The sequence below is a fragment of the Magnolia sinica genome, chromosome 19, assembly GCF_029962835.1.
Source record: "Magnolia sinica isolate HGM2019 chromosome 19, MsV1, whole genome shotgun sequence".
In the NCBI taxonomy this organism is placed as follows: Eukaryota; Viridiplantae; Streptophyta; class Magnoliopsida; order Magnoliales; family Magnoliaceae; genus Magnolia; species Magnolia sinica.
The window spans coordinates 56,452,501-56,466,503 of record NC_080591.1 but is presented as its reverse complement, the minus strand read 5'-3'; the positions used below and the strand labels follow the sequence as shown (position 1 = coordinate 56,466,503).

The window sequence follows — 14,003 nt, the reverse complement described above, 5'->3', positions numbered from 1 at the left end:
ATTCTCAAGCTCCAAAGTTTACTTCATCCTATTATGTCGTTCAATGCGGTTTCGAAGCTTGAAAATGCATGGGTTTTGATTTTCATATGCTTAGATTCAGTTGAAGGGATTATAAGCATTCAAAAAAGGAGTAAACAGTAATTTGTCGATCTATATATCAATGATATAGGGACATTAGCAATTTCCCCAGTGCTTTTTAAATGACTCATCAAATCATCGGTGGGAAGTTGGCAATGACCCCAATGGTATTAAATGATTCATGGAATGGCCAATCATCAATAAGAAGGCAACTTCAAATGTTTGAATATGTAGTTGCACAAAGCGTGAAGTAAAGCTGCAATAGATTGTGGTGCAAGAGTGACACAGGGATGAACGTGATGAGGTTGATCACCGTCTTCCTCAAGGATAACAACTCAGGATCCACGGAGCTTCTCTGGACACCTCATAAAGACTTCTCGAATCCACGAGGAAAGAAAGTAAGAAAAATAGAAATAAATTCTAATAAATTCGTAATTTGATTGATGAATGAAATAAATGAGTTCACAACCCTTTAAATAGGGATACCAAGCAATAGGAGAGAAATCAGAAGCAAACTATAACTAAAACTCCTAGAATTCGCAACTTACTATAAATAGTAAACTTACTATTTATAGACGGTCGTGATGTCTACTAGTGGGCAAGGTTTTCGGCCAAAAATAGTAAGTGTCCTATTTGGCTTCACCAAGCTGTTCTCCTAATTATTCTAAGCTCTTTTCGCGTTGGGCGCAACTCGTAAAGCCCAACAGATAAAGAGTTATAATCAAACTAAAACTTACTATTTATAGTAAAAACAGAATTAAAATAAGGAAACGACCGTCGATCCGGGGGTATTTCGAAAATCCGGCTTGCGCAACCCAGCATAGCAGGGCTGGGTGGTTAAAGTAGCTCGTTCTACCCCAAAATCATATATTTTACGCCCGATAACTCATTCCGGATTGCGAGATATGCCCGATCTAAGGTCTGACGGTCTGGATCACTTCTATCGTCGACCGGGCCTTTTCTAATCCATCTTGGCCATGAAACTGTCCGCGACCCACTCTACATCAAGGAGGGAGTAAGCTAACGTCTATTTCAAACTGTTAGAAGCATAAACAACTACGAAGCAGAGTGAGAGGTCAAGTCCAAAGCACGATTTGCAGCGGAAGCATGACAATGGACAGGATAAACAGATCGACGAATCTCAGCCATTGATCACAAAAGAAAGCAAGGGAACAAGAGGGGATTAGGGAATCAAGGAAAATCAGAAAGTATTTGGATTGCAACTTACAATCCAAACACTCACCCAAATTCAACAAGGGCTATCAAGCATCTTGTTCCATAAAAAGAAATTTTGTTCAAATTCAATCCAAAAATTCTTTACAACTACTGATGAGAATATTGATGCCAACCATTCATCGTGCCAAGCACCATATGAACAAGTTCCCATAACAGAGTGACGGACCCACTTATACAGTACAATGGGACATCCCACAGAAGTGCACGCAAAAAAAATTGTATAGGCCAATGATAACTGTTCTATGTTGGGTCCACGCACAGAAAGTGTTCACTATTTGATTGAGAAAACAAGTCAATACCAGCAGCAGGTGTTGGCAAAGAAGCAGAACATAAGTACATAACAGAACCACATGATTTCCAATTTCTAATATGCATGCATCGAAAGGAGCACCAATGTACAGAGGAGATATTAAAGGAACGTGTGGTTAGACACCAATAACAAAATCACGGTGGATGAGAACAGTTACAATAATTAAAGACCAGTGTCCAAATATCAAGGCAGATAACATACAATTTCTTTTCGTTTGCTTTCAATTTCATCAGGCTTTTCTACCAAAAATTTTGCCTTATAATATCGAGCTTTCCAACCTTCAGAACAAAGATTGACCTGTAGCAAAGACACACAAACCAATGATCCATTTAGAACAACAGAAGATGGTTCTTGCTTTCATGAATTAGAAAAACTAACATTACAAAACATATACACCACACTAAAGGAGACCTAATCAAAAGATTAGAATCCCACAGTGTATCCAGCCTCATGTAAGAAATTTATGTGATCCCAACCATCCATCATTCCAAAAGGTCGGCCCCACATATACAATATATTGGTATGGGCTGGCCTATGACTCTATTAAGCACTGTATTTTTCCTGACATCAGGCATCATATGTTTCTTTGTATGCATGCAACCCACCTGAAACCAAATGAACCTAACCTTATCTGGGTTACCATTTTTGAACAGGTCCGATTTCTGTCAAAGAATTTCTTTTAGTTTCTGCTTCAATTCCTTGGAATTGTTCAAAACCTAGAAGATACAAAAAGAATCATGTGAATACTAGTAGGAAATTAGGACACATCTCAAAAAGTACTTCAATGGAGAGACTCAGAACTGTTTCACAATATGTGCCTGTCGATATAGAAAGCAGGAACCAAAAACTCGTAAGATGAAGATGGAGAGGGACTGATGGACGTACATCAGTTTCCGAACATCTGATGGTCGAAAGACCATTAGACTCCAATGATGGGGCATTTGGTAGGTATTTAGAATTTACTTCCTGAATAATAATGTACTGCAGCATTAGTTTCATGACACTGCAAATGAAAGGTAATGCACTAAGAGCATGGAGGGTGATGGATGTCCAATTCTCACCCCATTATCCACATCTTCTTCACCCATGGCTTGAAACATCTCACGCACAACACGTTCGAGATTACGCTGCGACACCCAAAAGAGAAAAAAGCATGGATCACCCAAGCTGTCCAAGAAAAAATCCTTTAGGGCCCATTTGGATACCACCAAAAAAGTTACTTTTTCAACTTACAGAGATAGATAAGTAACTTTGAGTTAAGTAAGTTTGGTTTATGATCAATTATAAGTAGCTTTTTTATTTAAAGTTACCTAACCACTTCAGTTTAATTAGTAGAAATCAAGATAAGCTACTTAATGCCTAAGTAGCTTGTCTTAAGTAACTTACGCTCCAAATGTCCCCTTAGCGAGAACAGTGGTATTTTGACTGCAACTATAGAAGTTCTACAATAAATTACAAGAATGTCAACCAAAGAAGATTTAAAAGTTGATAACAGATGATATTTTTTCTTCAAAAAATAAAAATATAGAACCCTCCTTTGAGCTTTACACTACGGTTGGAAGTGATGGCTTCATGTCCAAAAGTGTGGGAGGACACAATCCCACGTAGAGTTCAAGTTTCCCAAGGACATGTACTGAAAAAGTGTCATGGTTCTCCAGAATTTACATTCTTTCAATTATTTTTATTCTGTAACTATATATGACTGTTTAAAAATATATGCACACACTAATAATAATAATTTAATTACTAAAATTTGCATTCACTCAAATAAAGACTTGTTCGATTCTTCAAATCAACCCAACCAAACAAAACATCGAGTCAATCAGAGTTTCCGAGTTTTTGCATAGCACAAGGAATGAAGACAGGAGTGTCAAACATGAATCAGCAAATCTAAAATGCAAAAAACGCAAATCATGCAAAAAGATGTGCATATATGGCATACCTTCCGTATCTCTGATCTTTTCTTGAAAATTTTATCTTCACAAGAACCAACAGCAAGGATTAGCCATTCTACTCTTTTGAATTTTATATAGGCAGCATGTTTATCTCGCAACTGATCATGAACAGAAGTAACATCAATCAGTGTTTTCAACTTCTTGAAATCAATTGCATACAGTCCGTTAATTCCATGGCAAAGCACGGAATGAAAATGTAACTTATGCCCATTCAAACAATGCCACCAAGCATCATAAAACCGGCTTGGAAAGTGCAGAATCCCAGTGCCTCATTGAGTGATTGGAGAAAGTGCATCAAGCTGGCCCGAAGTAGAAACAGGAATCACTAAGCAAGTGGCCAAATCAACCAGATTGGAAATTTCAGCAACCTTCCTACCACACAACGCAAATATAGTAATTATCATGCACTCCTTATAACTACAAAGCACATAAAGATTAGTATTTTACTCTGCATGTATTGATGAGATATCCACCCATGCTTTTAAACTCCCTTTTGTAAACAGCCATTAGCAAATCTATCGCGCCCTAAACAATGCAACACAGCTTCCATTAAATATTCATGAAAAACAAAAAGCAGAGAAGAGAGTTGGCAAATTCAACATTTGGTTGAGTGTGTCAATAGGGTGACCTGCTTCCAACTTACCAAGCATTTGGGGCGGCATAGAAAGAAAACCCCAAGTGGGCTACTTATCATTTTTCTACTTTTCCACCATTAAATAATAATTTTAAAAGTTTTCTCCAATACACTCTGACATGTTGCAATGTGATATGTCCGAATTTTAGTCTTTGAATCTAGACCGTCTTCTAGCAATCAAAACTGATTATACAATGAGTCTCAATTTGTATGGTGGACAGCCACCATCACAAATTGGATTACTTTTCAATGATTTGAAATTGTGCTCTTTTTCTTTCCAAATTGACAGACACCATAACCTTTGTGTAACCAAGGTGTTGAAATATTTCGTTCTAACAACTTTTTTGGGCATCCCCTTCTGAGGGGAGCTATATCACACTAACGATCTGGGATCATCAAAAAGCCACAATGCCAATGCACAAAGTCATGACATATCATATTGCAATGTGTTAGGATGTATTTGAGCAAACCTCATAATTTCATTCATTTTTAATTTGAAACATATAGAATTTTATTTTGACAAAATGAATAAGAAATGTTGAGTGCATTCACTCAATATATGGAGCTGTTGATCCAGAAAGCCTGACCTGAAAATTTATTGGCTGTTTTTTTGTCAATTGAACCAATTTCCGCTTCCTTTTAACCATTAATGTACTTCATACATACTTGGCCCACTTGATGAAGGTGCTGGCCAGATTTTTCAAAAATGTAATTAAAGCCGCGGAGAATACTTGAAGAGCAGCTCATCTATATTACACACATGGCTCATTTCACATGCACCAAGTCCACTTACAAAGTGCAATCGAGAAGCTGTAATTGAACTTGGCATTTAACAAAAGGCATTCCATCTAACCTAATTCCCAAGGAACTTCTATAAAAACCCTGGTATATGAACTTGATCCCATTAAGAACAGACATTCCAAATGCTTCTTCAAAATGCATTAGCACCAAAAAATGTAACTAGGGGCTATTATACAAACCTCATGAATTTCCAACGAAGGCAAGTGAGGCAAAAAATCATTTCCCATGAGGAAACACAGGAAGATGAAATCATCTACGATTCGCTCGAAGTCTATCAAGAAATCTTTGGGAGGTTCAGCAATTGTCATGTCGAGTTCCAAATATTCTCGTAATGTCCAAATATTCAAGAACTGCCAAAATGTACAAAACAAATCAATAAAGAACGATATGGAAGAGTTCACACACACATTCTAAATTAGAGGAATTTAAGGTTCTAAGGCTCCCAATTCTGAACTCATCGTGGGCTGTGGCGGTCACACTTGTTGATCTAATGAGCTGGTAGAGTGTATTTCGATTGGGAGAAAAGAAAGGAAAAGTGTAATGATTATCCAACAATGGATTCGCAAGAATTCCATGGGACTATTCAAACATGGATTCCATTTTTGGGATCTTATTTCGATAGTAAGTGGAAACCTCATTTTTTGTGAGACAAGCTCACATTGTATCTTTTACTCGGGAAATTGACCATTGAAAAGTGCAATGATTTGCTATGCGGAAACCACTACGATTTTTCTTTCCAATCATTGTGTAACATCCCATCATGGGAGAAGTACCTCCTTTTCCTTTTCTTTTCTTCTGTTTTCCCTCAGTACAATCAACCCCAGATGTCAATAGTTAATGTACACATTTTTGTTATATGGGGATTAGGCCAGAGTTCGTAAGGTCACAAACTTCCACTTTGGGAGAATTTTAGGGAAATACCCACAAGAACAAAGATCATAGGGCTAGGATACCTCATCAAATTAATGATACACATAACAGTAAAAATATTTATGTGAAGAATGAAGCAATGGTATTTAGAGAGAGAGAGAGAGAGAGAGAGAGACCTGAAATGGCATCTTAGCTAACGAAGCACCACCATTGGCCTGATGGACCTTACCAAACCACCCTCTTGATTTTACAGAATATACGTTCTGCTTTGAAAGGGATGTTTCTAGGGACAACGTGCAGCTTGGTTGCTGCTCCAAGGTAGCTACATCCTGGTGTATCAACATAAAAAATACTCCTTAATAAATGGCTTAGCAAATAATTCACCACTAAGAATCCATACAAAAACTATCTGTGATATGGATTTCCATAATTTCTTGCTCTCTTTGATTTTTTGCAGACCGTGTTACTTTTTTTCTAATTTTAAAGTTTTTTCAATGATTTTGGCAACTCAACCAATACAGGGTGAGCCGTAACAGCATCTGCAATACAACTCATTCCTGTACCTCAGTAAGTCCAACTGTAAAACTTAGACCTCAACACCACATCAATGAGGGTGCGTCCATATCTGGACAAGAGTAAGGGAATTGGATTAGGGTCCTATCAAATTTTGATACTTGTATGTTATATGAATTGCCAGATAAAAATCCAATTGGACTGGGATATCCCGCAGGATCCTGTCAGATCTAATTTCAAGCACGAATTACGATACAAAATGGCCTTGGATACAAAGAGGTTCGGAATTAGAATCCCACACCTGAAGATTGCTTTTATATGATTTAAATGATAAATATAATCAAATAAAGGAAAAGACTACAAATTCATAGATCTGATCCCGACCTGATTTATTGTCAGTTCAGGTTTCATAGGCCTGAATCCAACCCCAATTAGTAAAACTGATTAAATTAGGTCAGTCAGTTTGGCTGCACATGCTCCGACATATTCATCCTTAGATTAGCAGATGGCTAAACAGGCCTTCAACCAAGAAACCAAGCATTGAGTCCCATTGAAAGGGTGTAATTACAGTTAGCAGTTTACTTTTGAACCAATTTCCTTAACCTGTTAGTTCACATCACTAGCCTATTTGGTCCTCTAATGAATATCGAAATTTACTTACATTATGTGAAGCCACTTGCTTTAAAAAAGGAAAAAAAGGACATGTCACAACCTGCCGAACTTTACTGTAAACTAGAAACTAGTGAGAAAAAATCAGTTTATTCGAGACATTGCATATAAACTAGTTTTCACTTCAACATTAGCAAGTTTCTTAAAGAGTAGACACTAAACTCACCTCCCTCAATATAGAGAAATGAACTTCATGTGTAGCTAAAGCCAACATTATCAGATCCGCATCCTGCAAGTCAAAAAATCCACAACTTCAGTGAAAAGAGTAATTGCCACTGAAACTAGTAACCCATCAATTTATGAGGTGCATTCCAGTGGCACCGGTGCTACTGACAAAAGCTAACGCTGGTGCCAGGCAAATGTGTGGTCCAATGATGCGTTTGCATAAGTCATCCCATCCATAAGATCTGTAACCTCGGAAACCTCCAGAGCCCTAGAAATCATACTGATCCAAAACTCAGATGGGCCACGGCACAGGGAACAAATTCAGAGGGAAAAATGCCTAGCACTAATACGGGTAAGGCACCCACCATGTTGTAAGCTTACTGTGGAACCAGAACCACTGGAGTGTGTCTCTCAAATAATAGAAGCCTACTATCTATAGCTCATTCAAGCAGCACTAAAATCAGTCATACCAGGCCATACAGGCAGTGGCGAGTGTTTGGATTGTATCCATCACGATTCCATTGTAGCCGTATAAATGACATTATCTTATGCTCTCCCTCACCAGAAACATTTGCATCGGACAGTATAACCTAAAAAAGAAATCAATTTGAAGAAAAATAATTTTAATTTGTTTTATGAGCATTCCGAGTAATCCTATGGAGAAAATTGAAGATGACCAACTAGAGTCATACTCAGAAATCCTACTCTCACCAGTCACAATGAGTTCCGACATCCAGGCCATTCAATGCATTCATCAAGCATTAATGTGATGGCAAGACAAATCATCAGGCTGGCCACACGTATAAGAAAATATTGCATGATGTGGCCCACCCAATGACCTGAATGGCGCAATTTCCAAGCCATGGAACAGACACGACAAGGTCCACTGAAAGAACAGCATAGACCTCACAGAGTAGACACCTTAGCACAAGAACCTTAGGGCCTGTTTGAATAAAATTGCACAAAAGGGGGGCTTTCAAAGAAGGGGTTTCAGGCTTGCTTTACCATCAACTTGACAAAAACCAATTGGATTGGTTTTTGTCAAGTCACCATTTGACGCCTATTCTATCAAGCAGGATGATGAAACAGGATTAGCAAAGTGCATCCAAACGCACACCAAAAACCCTAGTAGGGTTGGCTCAAAAGGAGATTTATGCCTCAATGGACTTTTCGAGGTTATGTCCAAACGACTCTTAGGCTCATTCGAAAAAACTCGTACCAACACAGTCCTGATTATTTCAAAATTCAACGCTTTACCAGTTATTAATGAAAAACAGGAAGAAAATTACAATTCCTAATACCATCAATGTAATTCAAAAATAATTTCCAATGTGATTCATCATTAAACCTTGATGTCTTTCCAACCCGGGTCATTGTTCAGCCTCGAACGAATATAGCATTTAAGCACCGTTGACAATTTATCCATGAATTCAGTTCCTGGTGTAATAACATTTGGATCGGAAACCTCAGATTGCATTTTTGGAAGAATAACCTTCCCCTGGAATTCGAACTCTCTTCTTAGTTTTTCCTCCTCGGCTTCCTAAACAACAATATAACTATTTCAAGATTAAGAACACATGTAAGGAAAAAGAACATTTAGTAAGACCTTTTGATTGTTTTCCTTAATTTTCAGTAGAAGAAAAAACAACATCAAATGAGTGCAGCAGTTCTATGGAACTGAAGAAAAACGCACCGCAAGTTCAGCATGTTTGGCAGTCTGGAAGCGGCGATATCTTTGCTGATTCATTTTGGCCCTTGGTGCTACTCCGTCTAGATGCAAATTTAAGACAGTAAACCATTATAACACATACAATATAAATAAATGAAAGCCGTGAGCAGTTCCTTGAAGCAAAGATGGTATGAAGCATTGAAAGAGGATAATAAAAGTAAAGAAGTGTAACAGCGTCTATAAGATGACGAGTGTCATTACACTAACTCTACAATTATAGAAACAAATAACCAATCTGTTGTAGAATCCAAAATGAAGAAGAAGATGAATTGGACCTTCGTTCTAAAGAAAAAATAAAGAAATTACAGGAACACAACTTGCAAATTTACCACTAATATAGTATGAAGTCGAGTTAGTAATTTAGATAGTTAAAAATACAGGTTCATCTCAAATGGCCCCTTCCAATTTGATGTTGCTATGTGAGTAGTTTACTCACCCTCTCTCATGGAAGAATGTTGATTGCACGGTACGTCTACGATGCATTCTTCCAATGGGTACTCATGGGGACAGCTAAACCATTCCCCCAATGGGCCACAACAAAAATGAGCCATGCCAAAAGTCAATTTAGCCAGAAAATCCTAAAGAGTTCAATTTGAGAATGCACCCAACTTTTTTTTTGCCTCTGTTATGTCTGAGTATTGGAGCATCCAATCAGCCTGATTTTAGTGGGAGTGCCCCTTTCATGTTGTGGCTTATGGATGAGTGGTCAAGCTAAAAATACTAACCATGGTTTTAAATATTGGCTGATACATATCATGTATCGGTCATGACTAATATGATAAATCGATATAGAATGTATAAAAGAAAAATCACTAGAAAATTTTTTTAAAAAAATACACTATTATGTTATTTTCTTGATCCTTAAACAAAATATTAATGTCATGTATCAATGCATCAAAGTATGTCATGTATCAATACATATTAGTATGTCATGCAACAATACATATTAGTAGTATTTTTTATTGAATACACACACACACACACACACAAGAATACAATATAAAATGTTATTTCAATTTTTTTTTTACCTTCAAAATTTTCACTCCGATATGTCCAATAAAAATCAGTCGTATCGACAATACAAGTATGTATCGTGAATCAGTGCCACCGAGATGAATACAATACCCAATAATTTGAACCATGATACTAACAACTCTTCCTTAGTTGCAATGTAAAACCAAAAACCTTAATTTTAATGTCAACAGCAATTATCTAAAGCAAAATCTCACTTTTTAAAAAAAAAAATTTCAAGAATCCTTAGAGAAAACTGAAATGAGGGTGTGTAACTCACCTATGGCCATATACAAGAGCTTCCTCGGCCTCACTATGCGAAAGAGTCGATATGCGAAAGAGTCGATCAATGTATTCAAAAATGCTTTCAAAGACCTCATTAAATGTTGTAGGAGGAAATAACTGCAACAACACAATCAAAGACCAAAACAGAAACTCAATACATGATTCTCTCTTATCACCAATTGCATAACACAGACTACCAATTCCCTATCAACAATCAATGCCTTTCTTCCATTTTAGATGATGGTTACAACTATCAGTCCCAAAACCTGTGTCGTCCATGTGGGTCAACACCTTCGATCCTTAATCATATGTGGCTCAAACGATGATTGATCTAATCTTTGTCATCGATTTGTACAGTTGGGTTGGCATTGAATCAACATTCTGACTAAACTAGCGATGAAGTTGAATGGTCCAATTTGGACAGTAATGATGGTCAGTAGTGTGATTGGACCAATTCAAAAATGATTATATTACAAAAAAGTTGAATATCAACAATCTAATTGGAGAGATATTGAAGATGAATAATTACTGATTTGATTGTGCTGAAATTGGAGATGGTTCGATTAGACTGATATTAAAAATCAATGGTCCAATTGGACCTATGACAAAGTTGAAAGGTCTGATTCAAAAGATAATCTAATAAACAGTTTTATTTTACAAGTATCAAAGATGAACAATCCAATCAACCAAATTGAAGAGCAACAGGTCAGTTGGACCGTTATTGAAGTTGGAGATGAATGTTCCAGCTCAGCAGATCTTGAAAATCAAAGACCTGATTGGACTGATGATGAAACCAAATGGTCTGACTTGAATGATATTGATGCACAAAAAGCTAATTTGAATGATGTCAAGGATGAATGGCCTTATTCCTCCAAAATTAAAGATCAATGATCCAATCGACCAATATTTTAGAAGAGAAATCTTATTGTGTTGAAACTAGAGATAAATGGTCTGATTTATCAAACATTGAAGATCAGCGATCTAATTTGACTAATGTTTAAGCTGAATGGTTCTGTAGAACGATGCTAAAGATCACCGGTTAGATTGGACCAATATCAGAGATCTACGATTTGATCAGGCCAAAATTAGAAATGAATCATCTGGTTGGGCTGACCCAATAGTGGAGATGAATGATCTAATTGGACCAATGACAAAGTTTTTAAAAAAAAATAAAATAAAATAAAAAATCATTGACCATCAATATCATCCCAATCAGACTTTTCATCTCTAATTTCGTCCCAATCAGACTGCTCATCTTTGATATGTTTTCAATCCAACCATTGATCTTCAAATATCGTTTGATTGAACCATTCGGCTTCAACATCTGTCCAGTCAGACCAATCTATGATATTTGTCCAATCAAACCATTCATCTCCAATTTCAGCACAATCAGATTACTCATCTTCAATATCAGTTCAATCGGAGCATCAATCTTCAATTTTGGTCCGATCTGACCATTCATCTTTGATATCAATGAAATCAAACCATCAAATTGGACCATTCAACTACATCATAAGTCCAGGTGTTGATTTTTTAAATTGGAACAATTGGAACATCAATGACAAAGACTAAACCAACCATTTTTGTGGTCACACCTATTATTATCGATCAAAGTATGGCCCACATGGACTTTAATTAACTATTAATCGTGTGGGCTCAACAATTGTCTGAATACAACACAGATAGGAGCAAGTCTTGAATATAATCTTCTACAGTTTTTATGTCCATAAACTATTCCTTTACAACATTCAGATGCTCGTGATAAATTCATTCTGGAAAAAATGCTTGCGACATTAAATTGCTACTAAATCAAGTTAAGGAATGAAACAGCCAAAGTCTCTCTCTCTCTCTCTCTCTCTCTCTCTCTCTCTCTCTCTCTCTCTCTCTCTCTCTCTCTCTCTCTATATATATATATATATATATATATATATATATATATATATATATAAAAGTAAGATCATGGGGTTTTACGATTCTGATTGAATAACCAGCGTCCCCACCGGTAGCTTGTTGGTAGAAAAAGAGTTTTGCAAGAAACCCAAGAAAAGGTGCAGAAAAAATACGGAACCGTCATGCTTATAGTGAGGCCCATCAATTTGAGGATGCTGATCACATAGCCAGGGTCCACTTTCACTAACTGGGTGCAACAAGACCTTGTGGCCAAAATCTTCAATACCCATCATATAAAACTAACTAGAAATTAACATCAAGAAAAGGAAGAAAGAAGATAACATGGTTATCCGGATGGAAGCAGGGATGGATGATGCCGTTCATGTCGAGATAGAGATTATCGAATTCTATTCCATTTGGGTTGGGCTGAGTTGTATCAACAATCCCATCTCCTCCTCCTTTCTCTTCCCTTGCATTCATTACTATCTTTGGATACTTACTCACCAACCACCTATAGAACGATGGCACTCCCATTCTCTCTCTCTCTCTCTCTCTCTCTCTCTCTCTCTGAGAGACTCCCAACTAACACACTCTTTCTCTCTGACAACTTCTTCCTTTTGTGTACAATTCCTCTCCTTTATAAAGATGATGGGTTTCCATAATTTCCTTCCTTAACCAGGAAAAGCAACAGCTCTCACTCTCTGTTTCTACCAAAGTTATTCCTTCTATGTACCATTACACTCATTTTTTATAGGGACCACTTGTTGTGGGACCCATCATGATGTATGCATTGTATAGGGAGGGCCATAGTGGCGGGGTCCCTCCCCTTCTCACCGATCTCTCTCCCTCTCTCTTTCTCCCTCTCTCTTGTGATGGGCTTGGCCCACTAGATCCACACCGTCCCTGGTTGGGACGGTGGGTCTCCACCATGATATATGTGATATTCCACACCGTCCAGACAGTTTGGACGGCACTGGACAGTTTGGACAGTGCTGTGAAGGCCACACCATGATGTATTTGTTTCATCCACACTGTCCAGACAGTTTGGACGGCGTTGGACAGTTTAGACAGTGCTGTGAAGGCCACACCATGATGTATTTGTTTCATCCACACTGTCCAGACAGTTTGGACGGCGTTGGACAGTTTGGATGGTGCTGTGTAGGGCCCCACCACTGATGTAAGTGTTTTATCTGGTGTCGTCCATCTGATGGGATTTCACCATGATGTATGGGTTTTAACCCACGCCGTCCATCCAGCTGGGACCCACCATGATGCGTGCACACCGTCCGTCCATTTTGCCAGATCACGGGGCCACCTGGATGATGTGATCATCCAGACCATCTATATGGGGCCACCTTGATGATATGTTTCATCCAGGCCATCCGTCAGTAGTGTCCAGCATGCCTGGACGAAAGAGAAAATAGAAATATTAGCTTTATGAGAAGCTGGTGGGTCCCACACGTGTGGACCCACTGATGTGTATTGTTTCAATCCATGCCATCCAACGTCCAGGGGTCTGGACGGTGGAGCGTATATATGATGCATGGGTTCGTCCATCCATTTCTAGTGTGGGACCCACCCCACATGTGTTGCACGTGTGGGGATGGGGCCCACCTTGATGCAGGTGTTGTATCCACTCCATCCACACGTGAACGTGGGGCCTTGATGTAAGTGCTTTATCACCATCGTCCAGCAATGGACGGTGGGATCCACACCTTGATATATGTGTTTTAGCTGCGCCGTCCATATGATGGGACCCACATGATTTAGATGTGTTTATTCCTCACCATCCAGCTATATGGATGGTGGGATTTACCGTGACATGAGTGTTCTATCCACGTTGTCCAGATTCTGGAC

The 14,003-nt window shown here is 38.1% G+C and overlaps 1 pseudogene; it reads right to left on the bottom strand.

Moving 5' to 3' along the window:
• LOC131234625 (5'-3' exoribonuclease 3-like) overlaps positions 1-12,875 on the bottom strand; it is a 36,495-nt pseudogene extending 23,620 nt beyond the window's left edge.
• Between the last annotated feature and the right edge of the window lie 1,128 nt (positions 12,876-14,003).